The following is an 11499-nucleotide window of genomic DNA, read 5'->3' on the forward strand; positions in this document are numbered from 1 at the left end:
TGTATCATTTCAGTGACACTCTCCCCTATATTTCGTGATATGTTGAATGGAATGAACAAGTACAGAATATTAATTGAGAGTAAAAAATGTTTCAAATGGCTCTGAGCACTATGGGACTTAACATCTGTGGTCATCAGTCCCCTAGAACTTAGAACTACTTAATCCTAACTAACCTAAGGACATCACACACATCCATGCCCGAGGCAGGATTCGAACCTGCGACCGCAGCAGAATTGAGAGTAAATCAAAAGAAAGACGGTAGTAATGGTAAGCTACAGAAAACATAAGCCTTAATTTGAAGAAGAAATTTCTGAAAATGCACGTTCGAAGCACATCATTGTTTGATAGTATACGTGGATTCTCGGAAAACCCAACCAATGCATTTGAGATACGGTGCTACAGAGGAATGTTAAAAATTAGGTGGACAGATGAGGTAAGAAATGAGGAGTTTCTCCTGAGAATCGACGAGGAAAGGAATATGTGGAAATATGGAAAATAGACTAGAAGAAGGGACAGGTTTATGGTGTATGTACTAAGGTATCAGAGAGTAACCTCCGCGTAGTAGAGGGAGCTGTAGAGGATAAAAGCTGTAGGGGAACACAGAGATTGGAATACAGCAGGTAAATAACTGAGTGGTATTTGACTGAAAACTGAAAAACTAAATTTCTAATTTCATTGTACAGGGTGATTCAAAAAGAATACCACAACTTTAAAAATGTGTATTTAATGAAAGAAACATAATATAACCTTCTGTTATACATCATTACAAAGATTATTTAAAAAGGTTTTTTTTTCACTCAAAAACAAGTTCAGAGATGTTCAATATGGCCCCCTCCAGACACTCGAGCAATATCAACCCGATACTCCAATTCGTTCCACACTCTCTGTAGCATATCAGGCGTAACAGTTTGGATAGCTGCTGTTATTTCTCGTTTCAAATCATCAATGGTGGCTGGGAGAGGTGGCCGAAACACCATATCCTTAACATACCCCCATAAGAAAAAATCGCAGGGGGTAAGATCAGGGCTTCTTGGAGGTCAGTGATGACGTGCTCTGTCACGGGCTGCCTGGCGGCCGATCCATCGCCTCGGGTAGTTGACGTTCAGGTAGTTACGGACAGATAAGTGCCAATGTTGTGGCGCTCCATCCTGCTGAAATATGAATTGTTGTGCTTCTTGTTCGAGCTGAGGGAACAGCCAATTCTCTAACATCTCCAGATACTGTAGTCCAGTTACAGTAGCACCTTCGAAGAAAAAGGGACCAAAAACTTTATTGGCTGAAATGGCGGACAAATGTACAACTAAATGAAACTTTATAGCTCCCTTACTTCGCCGACAGATAGTGCTTAGCTCTGCCTTTTGTCGTTGCAGAGTTTTAAATTCCTAAAGTTGTGGTATTCTTTTTGAATCACCCTATATATTCATGGTCTCATTGTTGCTTAACATATCAGAGAATGTAACTTAGAAACTTTTATATTGGGCATTAATGGTACGAATGATCGAATACGTCATTTCGAGAGCTGTTCTGGACCATATGCCAAACGTGTTCCTGCTAATGCCAAATCCATAATTGAATGGAATCGTTGGTGAGACACTGACAATATTTTTAACAATATCTGAATACTGCAACATTGTTAATCATGTATTTTCTGAAGGCCTTAACGTGTGACTAGTGGATTTAGTTTTATTGTTAGAACCACAAAGATTTAGGTTCAGTGTTCTCTGCTGATTTGGGTTTGAAGAAAATGCCAACCTACATGAAACAGTTACAATATTTACAGGTGAGTCTCATCTTCAAACTCGGACTCTCGAACATTACCAATAGGAATACATTCTACGCATATAATCCTCACTTATAAACTACAAGATGCGTCCAGATCACATCCAGTATCAAATAACTATAGATGAATGAGTGGCGTACACAATATTACGGCCAGTCACCATGTGCAAGATACAGAAGTGGGTGGGAATAAAATGCCGTATAATGTGCCCCAGATATAAGATTTTAGAATTGCAGCAGGTTGAATTAACAAATTGGTGAGGCGAACGCATAGCGGTAAGGAGATCTGTATTTTAACAAGCCGATGTTGCTCGTGGTATTTGGGAAACGGAGGAAATTTTGTATTAGGTGCTTGCAAACTTATTAGTTCTATTAGTACAGTACTAGATGTTATGTGGAAGTTAGGCGGAGATAAAGCGGGTTTTCAGAGTAACTAAAATATTTTTTTGAGCGTCCAACCACCGTTGGAAATCTGTTTCGTAGAAAATTAACACGATGGAACTGTAGTAGTGTCGAGAAGTATGTACAGCCTTACAAACAGTAAAATAATGACAACTACATACTCTTAACAAATGTATATATCAAAAATAAATAAAATCTGTACTCTTTATTAATCTACACGTTCATCATAGCACGACTGTTCTTTTTCACTTTATTTATACAGTATATCAGCTTCTGTATTTTAAACGCAAGTGGTACCAGACGATCTCAATTCTTTTGTTATAAAGTGTTTCATATTGTTTTATGCATAAAATATTTTTAATGTTGCTTCTTGCTGTAAAGTACCAACATATCGAGAAACTTTCGCTGTAAACAAAACGAGCCGACGTCTTGTGTGTAGCATTTTTTATACCAGTATCAGTGGATGTTGCTAGTACTTGCTTATTTGAGAATTAACTCGTACCATTTTTTTCTTCATTGCTGCAAATAGTGTCGCCTGTGCGCCGCGCCAGTAAAAATTTATGCTGAGCATACGAATTTCGATGTATGCTTCTTTTTATACGATGTAGGCAAAACCCATATAAACACAGGAGTGAGAAACATGGAATGTAGGTGTCACACGCGCTTAGAAGAAGAAATGACAGGAGGAAACATCCAGAAAATAACTAAAATGTCTTATGCTTATATTCATGACACTTTTCACATGTAATGAAGAATTTGAAGCGAAAAATACGGCAGCACAACTTAACGCAAAAGAGAAAGAAAAGTGCTACAATGGATTGGGGATTCTTCAGAGTTAATGCTGTTTCTGAAATATAGTTCAAAATGGTTCAAATGGCTCTGAGCACTATGGGACTCAACTGCTGAGGTCATTAGTCCCCTAGAACTTAGAACTAGTTAAACCTAACTAACCTAAGGACATCACAAACATCCATGCCCGAGGCAGGATTCGAACCTGCGACCGTAGCGGTCTTGCGGTTCCAGACTGCAGCGGCTTTAACCGCACGGCCACTTCGGCCGGCACTGAAATATAGTGATATGAGAACCATACAGGACTGAATTTTGTTAGGAGTCACAGCTCATTAATGATTACGATTAAAGCTTCTAAATAAAGAAAGCAAAATTTATCGAGCGAAAAATTATCTTAATGCAACAAATTTAAATTTGCTCTCTGTTTGTCGAGGCGTAAATTAAAGATCATTTGTCGTAGATGGAGCATAGAACGAACGCTGTTTTCAACGCATCTCTCGTGCTGAGGCTGAGAGGTGTCGTCCACTGTAATATTAGAGTAGTCAAAATTCCAACGTTATTCATAGTTTCTCGTGCACTATCACAATCACAAGGTGCTCTTGTAATGTGAACGAAAAATTAAGTGTCTTACAGATATGCTTGTTGTGTACATAGTTCTGCGTAGTCAGCGCGTACACAACTTTCCCACTAGAGCGCGCCCTGCTAAGCACAGCGCAGGCGCAGCGCTCGTCTGTCTCTGCACAACGAGATGGCGCTGCCTTAGAGACGGACCAAATTCTGCTTCCGCCATCCGCGTATTAATATGTAACGCAGCCAATGAGATTGCTGCTAACGTAGAACCTTTTCTCCTCGCGGATCACACTCACACAGTGATACCTGAACGCGCGAGGTATTGTAACGACTGTACAGACCTCCGATTAGTCAGTCTGCATTTGTCTGTACCAGTCTGTATTAGTTTGTACCAGTCTATAGTCAAGTTTCAGTCTGCACCTACGAAGATTATCATATTCCTGTACATAGCCATGAAGATAAATGAATAGACACTTTGTCAAGTATCAGAGATATGTGAGAATAAGATTAACGTACCAAGACCAAAGGAACTTCAGAGTGTCAACAGCATCCAGAATCAAGTTACGTAATGTCTATGCTTTTTATTATTTTAATAAATGTGTGTGAAAATTAATCAAGTTCTGTTTAAAGTTGGTCACCGTCAATCTGCTACTCTAAGCGTGCAAGTGGCATTTCTATCGTCTGACCTAACGGCAGAAGATAAACACGCCACGATAAGACCACGAGACATATTGCTGACACTCGCCTACTTCGTTAGAGGGCCAGTCAAATAATCTGATGGTGTGTGTACCGAAGGTCTTACAGTACGCACACCACAATGCTGAAATAAATCGCAAAGTTTCGTACCGTTTTTCACTCCATCCCATTACCGCTTGTTTTCTGTAGTTCACAAATGACAAGTACAGAGAACATAACTAGTAATCCATATGTAAAATGACTGCGTTATACCCTCAGTTGTTATGTGATGGGATAGCGATATGCACATATACAGATGGTGGTACGATCGAGTACATAAGTAATTACAGGACAGTGCATTTGCAGATATACTCGCATGACGGGAATTAATAGACCCAGAACGCTGGATGGTATTTGGAGTTAGACACATGGGACATTCCATTTCGGAAGTTGTTAAGGGATTCAATATTCATAGATCTATAGTGTTCTAATAATACCAAATCTTAGACATTACCCGTCACCATGGATAACGCAGCGGCCGACGGCTTTCACTTAACGACCGAGAGCAACGGGTTTTGTGTAGAGTTGTCAGTGCTAATAGACAGTCAACACTGCGTGAAATGACAGCAGAAATCACTATGGGTCGTACGATGAACATATCCGTTAGCACAGTACGGTGAAATCTGATGTTAATGGTTTATGGTTGCAGACGACCGAGTGGCGTTGCTAACAGCACGACATCGTCTGCAGCGCCTTTCCTGGGCTCTAGAGCATATCACTTTGATTCTAGAACGGAAAGAGTCCCGGTTTCTGTTGATAAGATCTGTGGCAGGGTACGAGAGGTGCTGATCCCACGAAGCTATGGACCCAAGTTGTCAACAAGGCACTGTGTACGCCAGTGGTGGCTCCATAACAGTCTGGTCAGTGTTTAGATGGAATGGACTAGGTACTCTGGTCCTACTAAGCCGGTTATTAACTGGAAATGATTATGTTCGGCTACTTGGACACCATCTGTAGCCGTTAATGGATTTCATAGTCGAAAACATCTTCCCGGGCACAATTGTTAGCGGTTATTTTGAAGAACATACTGGACAGTTCGAGCCTAAGGTTTGGTCACCCACATTTCCCTACGTGAATCTCATGGAACATTTCTGGGAAATACTTGAGATGTTAGTTCCTGCCCAAAATCCTGCATGGATCAGTATTTCTGCATGGGACTTCCGACGACTTTTTGAGTCCACGATACGTCGAGCTGCTGCACTACACGCAGCATAAGGAGGTCCGACCACGACGTTAGGAGGTACCCCATGACTTTTGTCACCTCAGATTAAATATATCATGAAGAACATTTTAAGAACTGTTCCTGCGGCAGAGCGTTTAAAAATTAGAATAAAAGTTTTTAAATAAAAACAATCTAGGAAACCATGTAAATTGATAAAATTTAAAATATATTAATCAGGTGACCTGCTTCATTTATGGTATCACGAAGAACGGATTCTAATCTGGGCACAATGGTCGCAAATAGTACGAAAATTTTTCATAGTGAACAAACCAAGTGGAGTGGAACAGGGTGTTGTAAGTCGACCGAATATAGCATACACTGATAAGGCAAAACATCATTAGCGATGCCCACTGCTAAACCTAATGGCGTCTGGTGCGTTGCCGTGACCTGATGAAATGAGGAAAGTACACACACAAAAAAAAGTTTAACGTCACCCCAGTTCCCAGAACTCCTGAAGACAGACGTTGACTGTGGATATTGTACCACAGATAAAGTCCCTTTGACTGTTCAGAGATGTCACTAAACCCACCCAAAGCTCTAAACAACCGTGAGTGAGCAGAGCCTTTTAGACGGGGTCCAACAGCTGATCCGTTCCAATCGTTCCACCAGGAATGAGGTACACGGCTCGTGTTCTCTGTAGTTCAGCCATGTCTAGATGGTCAATACCGTGGTTCAACACCGTCCGCATTGTTACTTTGTGCCCTGAAGGGCTCTCGGAGTGAACCAAAGCTATTTTGTTCGGACATGGAGGGCAGACAGGAACTGTCGATGACATGCCTCGCTCAGGCCGGGCAAGGGCTACTACTGCAGTGGATGACAGGTACCTACGGATTACGGCTCGGAGGAACCTTAACACCAACGCCACCATGTTGAATAACGCTTTTCATGCAGGCCACAGGACGTCGTGTTACTTTGCGCGATAGGCTGCATGATGCGCAACTTCACTCCTGACGTCCATGGTGAGGTCCATCTTCGCAACCACGACACCATGCAGCGCGGGACAGCTGAGCCCAACAACACGCCGAATCGACCGCTGAGGATTGTCATCACGTTCTCATCACCGATGAGAGTCGCATATGCCTTCAACCAGACAATCGTAGTAGACGTGTTTGGAGACAACCCGGTCAGGCTGTACGCCTTAGACACACTGTCCAGCGCGTGCAGCAAGGTGGAGGTTGCCTGCAGGTTTTTGGGGTGGCCTTAGGTGGGACCGACGTACGCCGCTGGTGGTCATGGAAGGTGCCTTAACGGCTGTACGATACGTGACTACCATCGTCCGACCGATTGTGCAACCATATCGGCAGGATATTGGCGAGGCATTCGTCTTCATGGACGACAATTCGCGCCCCCACCTTGCAAATCTTGTGAATGACTAGAGTGGCCAGCAAGTTCTCTAGATATGAGCCCTATCGAACATGCTTGGGATAGATTAAAAAGGGCTGTTTATGGACGATGTGACCCACCTACGGGTCTGGGGGATCTATGCTGAATCGCAGTTGAGGAGTGGGACAATCTGGACCAACAGTGCTTGATGAACTTGTGGATAGTATGCTACGACGAATACAGGAATGCATCAATGCAAGAGGACATGCTACTGGATATTAGAGATACAGGTGTGTACAGCAATCTGGATCACAACCTCTGAAGGTCTCGCTGTATGGTGGTATAACATGCAGTGTGTGGTTTTGATGAGCAATAAAAAAGGCAGAAATGATGTTTATGTTGATCTCCATTCCATTTTTCTGTACAGGTTCCGGAACTCTCGGAACCGAGGTGATGCAAAAATTTTTGATGTGTGTACATAAGCAAAGCAGGGAGGAAATGGAAAAGCAATGTAACGACGATAAGTAAGTGTGTTCCAGAAAGGACAATTGTTAAGGTCCTTCCCGTGTGGAGGAGCATCTAGCAAATGACGGAGCAGCTCTGCTACTTGTCCGGTACTGCCACGTGCATCTTTGGAAAGTGGCACCGCCAATGGGCGACAGGGAGTTAGACGCCCACGCCTCAATTCGACGTAGAGGTCGAAGACATGTCTGCTCTGTAAAACAGGATAGACGACAATCTCTTCCGGGGCTACCTGTCTCCGTAACAGAAGTCCTAACGCATGCATGGGCGGTGGCGCTCAATTTATAAGTGTGTTGATTCGAATCCTGGTGATGGAAATTATTCACTGTCAGTACTTGGCCGCCAAGGACAGGAGACGTAGTGCCGTAAGGTTATTGATTACTAAAATTTGCGCGAATATTCTGCTTTAAAACCGAGCGAGGTGGCTGAGTGTTTAGCACACTGGACTCGGATTCGGGAGGACGACGGTTCAATCCCGCGTCTGGCCATCCTGATGTGTTTTCCGTGATTTCCCTAAATCGCTCCAGGCAAATACCGGGATGGATCCTTTGAAAGGGCATGGGCGACTTCCTTCCCTAATCCTATGAGACAGATGACCTCGCTGTGTCTGGTCTGCTCCCCCACCACAACCCAACCCAACCCAAACGAACCCATCTCCGTTAAATTCCAAACCTCTCCACAGTGTCTTATGAAGAGAAGGCATGTGACAATGTTGATGATGAGCCGTTCACCGGCTGGAGGCGTTAGGCACGGCGGCCCGTTAGTGATGTTCGAGAGGAGCAGGCTATGTTCTGCTGCGGGTGCCACACTCTCCCATCCTTTCATCCATAATAAAAGAAACCCAACACTACACTGTACAAGCACTAGTAACAATCATCCAAACGATACAGATACCCCGGGTTCCCGAGTTCGATTCCCGGCGGGGTCAGGGATTTTCTCTGCCTCGTGATGGCTGGGTGTTGTGTGCTGTCCTTAGATTCGTTAGGTTTAATTAGATCTAAGTTCTAGGGGACTGATGACCACAGATGTTAAGTCCCATAGTGCTCAGAGCCATTTTTGATACAGATACATACTTGACACAACAAAACATGTCGGATGAAGGCAATGGCCTACCACCATCACTGTAACACTGCCTTGAAGGGCGATACGGGATTAATGCATCTGCTACTCTGCGCTCATTTCCCGAGTGTGGGTCTGCTCCGACTTTGTGGCAGATCTCACAGCAATGTACATCGCTGGTGCAAGCACGTTTCAGGACACAGCCATTAAGTGCACATTATTAACTCTGCAACAGCCAAACCCTCCTTTTTGCCATGTTAAACTCAAGGCAATCGTCATCTGCGATTTCTCTGGGAATAGGATCGTCGCATCTAAATCGTGGAATGTATAGCCTGGTTGGAGGAATCCTGTTTCTGTTACACCAAGTAGATGGCCGTGCCAGGATGCGATCGGGCCCGGATGCACCATTATCCTAGCAAACAGCTGCTCTAAACATTAACCGCTCCACGAATACAGGTCGTTGGCGATAATATTACGCTGTGGAGTATATTCTCTAGGACTTGCATGGGAACTGAGGTAGTAACTGAGGGGCTTTTGACAGGTGTGGAGTTTGTGGAAATTATAGTGGGCTACCTAACCTGATTGCGACATCATCTTCCAGCAGGATATCTACCCACTTGTCAAGCTCAGAATCGTGCTTTAGAAGCATGATAGTGAACTTCTGTAGTCTTCATCACCATACCAAAGAGAGGGATTCTACTTACTTGCACATTGTAATCATTAAACTTGATTCCATTCATTTGTATGCGGTAAACATTAAACTTATTTAAAGCGCTGTGCTTTTAAAATAATTCCAAAGGATCAAATGTAGTCTCACACGAATACGGAACTGGAGCGTAAATAAATTTAAAACTCCTAAAACTCAACAACAGAATGTTATAGTTAATAAATTTGATACTAGATAAATCCAGCCACCGCTGTAAGCAAAGGAATTCATCAATACAGAAGCACAAAGTTGGGAAGAATCGAAACCCAAACTTATCAAAATTTCCAAATTCCAAATTTCTTCACAATGGCGGAAAAAGATATTTTTGACGTACTGAGATCTTTGAACAGGAAGTAAAATATTGACACAGGGTTTTCAAAACACGGAAAACTAAGAAATTAGAAAATGATCGTGGTATGTTCCATACAACAAGAAAACAGGCTTCATAATTAAATGTGAGCAGTCACTCTTTGAAATTGAAGAACACTCCCACAAAACAACACTTGAACATTTTATAAAATATTCAAAACAAAATTAAAGAGATAAACCAGTCCCAAACGTCTGCTTCAGAAAGGATGGTGGAAAATTTGCACTTAAGAACCAAGACAACTGCAAGTACTTAAGAAAAATATCTGATTGGCCCTGAGACCAACAGAATTTCTATGAAGAAGCAGTCCACATTCAAAAGCACCAGATAAAGAGGAAACAGCTGGACAAATTGAAAGGTTAAAAAGTAACAAAGCAACTGGTGAACATGAAAGCTTTACATTAAAACACAGTCATCCAACCATTATCCCCATCCAAAATAAACAATGGAAAGTGTTCAGGAAGTTTTTAGGTCCAAATTTCGCTAAAGAAGAAAGGTAGAGATGAGCTGAAGGAAATAAAGAAATTGGAAGTATGTGAACATGTAATGAAAGGATATCAACTATCTCAGATAAAAACTGCGTATTTTTACAGAATACGACTTTTACTACTTCTCAACATAATCCCCACCAATATTAATACAATTTCCCCATTGACGAACTACATTTTTAATACCTAATCCAAAGAAATCTTTGTTTTCTTGTCTGAACTATTTTCCCATATTACTTTGACCTCCTCGTTGTTGCTGAACTCTTATCCACGTGATGCGTACTTGAGTGGACCAAAGAAATGAAAATCCGAGGGAGCAAAGTATAGACTGTAAGGGGAATGGGGTAGTAGCTTCGAACCATTTTTTCTCTGGTTTCTCAACTTAACGATATGAGGGACAGCCGTGTCGTGTGGCAATACCACACCTATTCTTTGAGATTCGCCACGTTTTTCTCTCATTGCTGGCTTTACTTTGTTCATTATTACGTTAAGTGATAGGTGCTGTTTATTGTACGCTGATATTCTAAATAGTCACGAAAGACGACACGTTGGGTACCCCAAAAGACCGCCATTACTTTTCCCACTGATTTTTACGTTCTGAATTTCTGTTGGACACGGAGATGGTGTACTTCCATTTCCTGCTTTGTAATTTGACTCCGTTGCAAACTGGGGAACTCGAGTTTCATTGTACGTTAAACTTTTGCTTACAAAAGCGTCACTTCTCGTTTCATAGCATTCATTCAAATCTGTACACACTGTGAGACTTGTTTCATTGTAATGTTACCTTAACTATTTCGGGACACATCTTGCACTTGTTTTGCTGCACTTGAGCTTGTTACCGATAACGTTGTGTGGTGAACTACAACATGTCGGTCTTCAGGAATAATGTCATCATCGCGTGTTTCAAGGTAAATGATTGATACTCCAATTGGCTGGCCAGGATGTCACGCATCAGTCTCTGATGTTCAAGAGTTTTTGAACTGTTTTACCTTCTTGTACAAATGTCTTTGGTTCACTATACTGTAAAATAATTCCATAAAATATTTTAGCCAGTGTTTCAGCTTCAGAAAGCAAAAAAACGAACCACTGGACGTTATTCAACTAATATGGAAACTTAAAGCGGACACGTCATCCTTTCGTTATGGAAAATTGCAGGCTAAAATTATATGGGTATGTTAAAACTTAACAGGTTTTGGAATTCAACAAAACTCTCAGTAAAGCAGAAACTGAAACAAAAAATTGGAAGAAACTGAAATGTGCAATTATAACACGACTAAAATGGTCTAGCGGTTCTAGGCGCTCAGTCCGGAACCGCGCGACTGCTACGGTCGCAGGTTCGAATCCTGCCTCGAGCATGGATGTGTGTGATGTCCTTAGGTTAGTTAGGTTTAAGTAGTTCTAAGTTCTAGGGGACTGATGACCACAGATGTTAGGTCCCATAGTGCTCAGAGCCATTTGAACCATTTTTGAACACGACTAAAACAAGAGCTGAAAATATTTAGAGAGCGAATTCACGACGGGACAGTTGGCCTGTCAG

This window comes from Schistocerca serialis, chromosome 9 (assembly GCF_023864345.2).
Source record: "Schistocerca serialis cubense isolate TAMUIC-IGC-003099 chromosome 9, iqSchSeri2.2, whole genome shotgun sequence".
NCBI lineage: Eukaryota > Metazoa > Arthropoda > Insecta > Orthoptera > Acrididae > Schistocerca > Schistocerca serialis.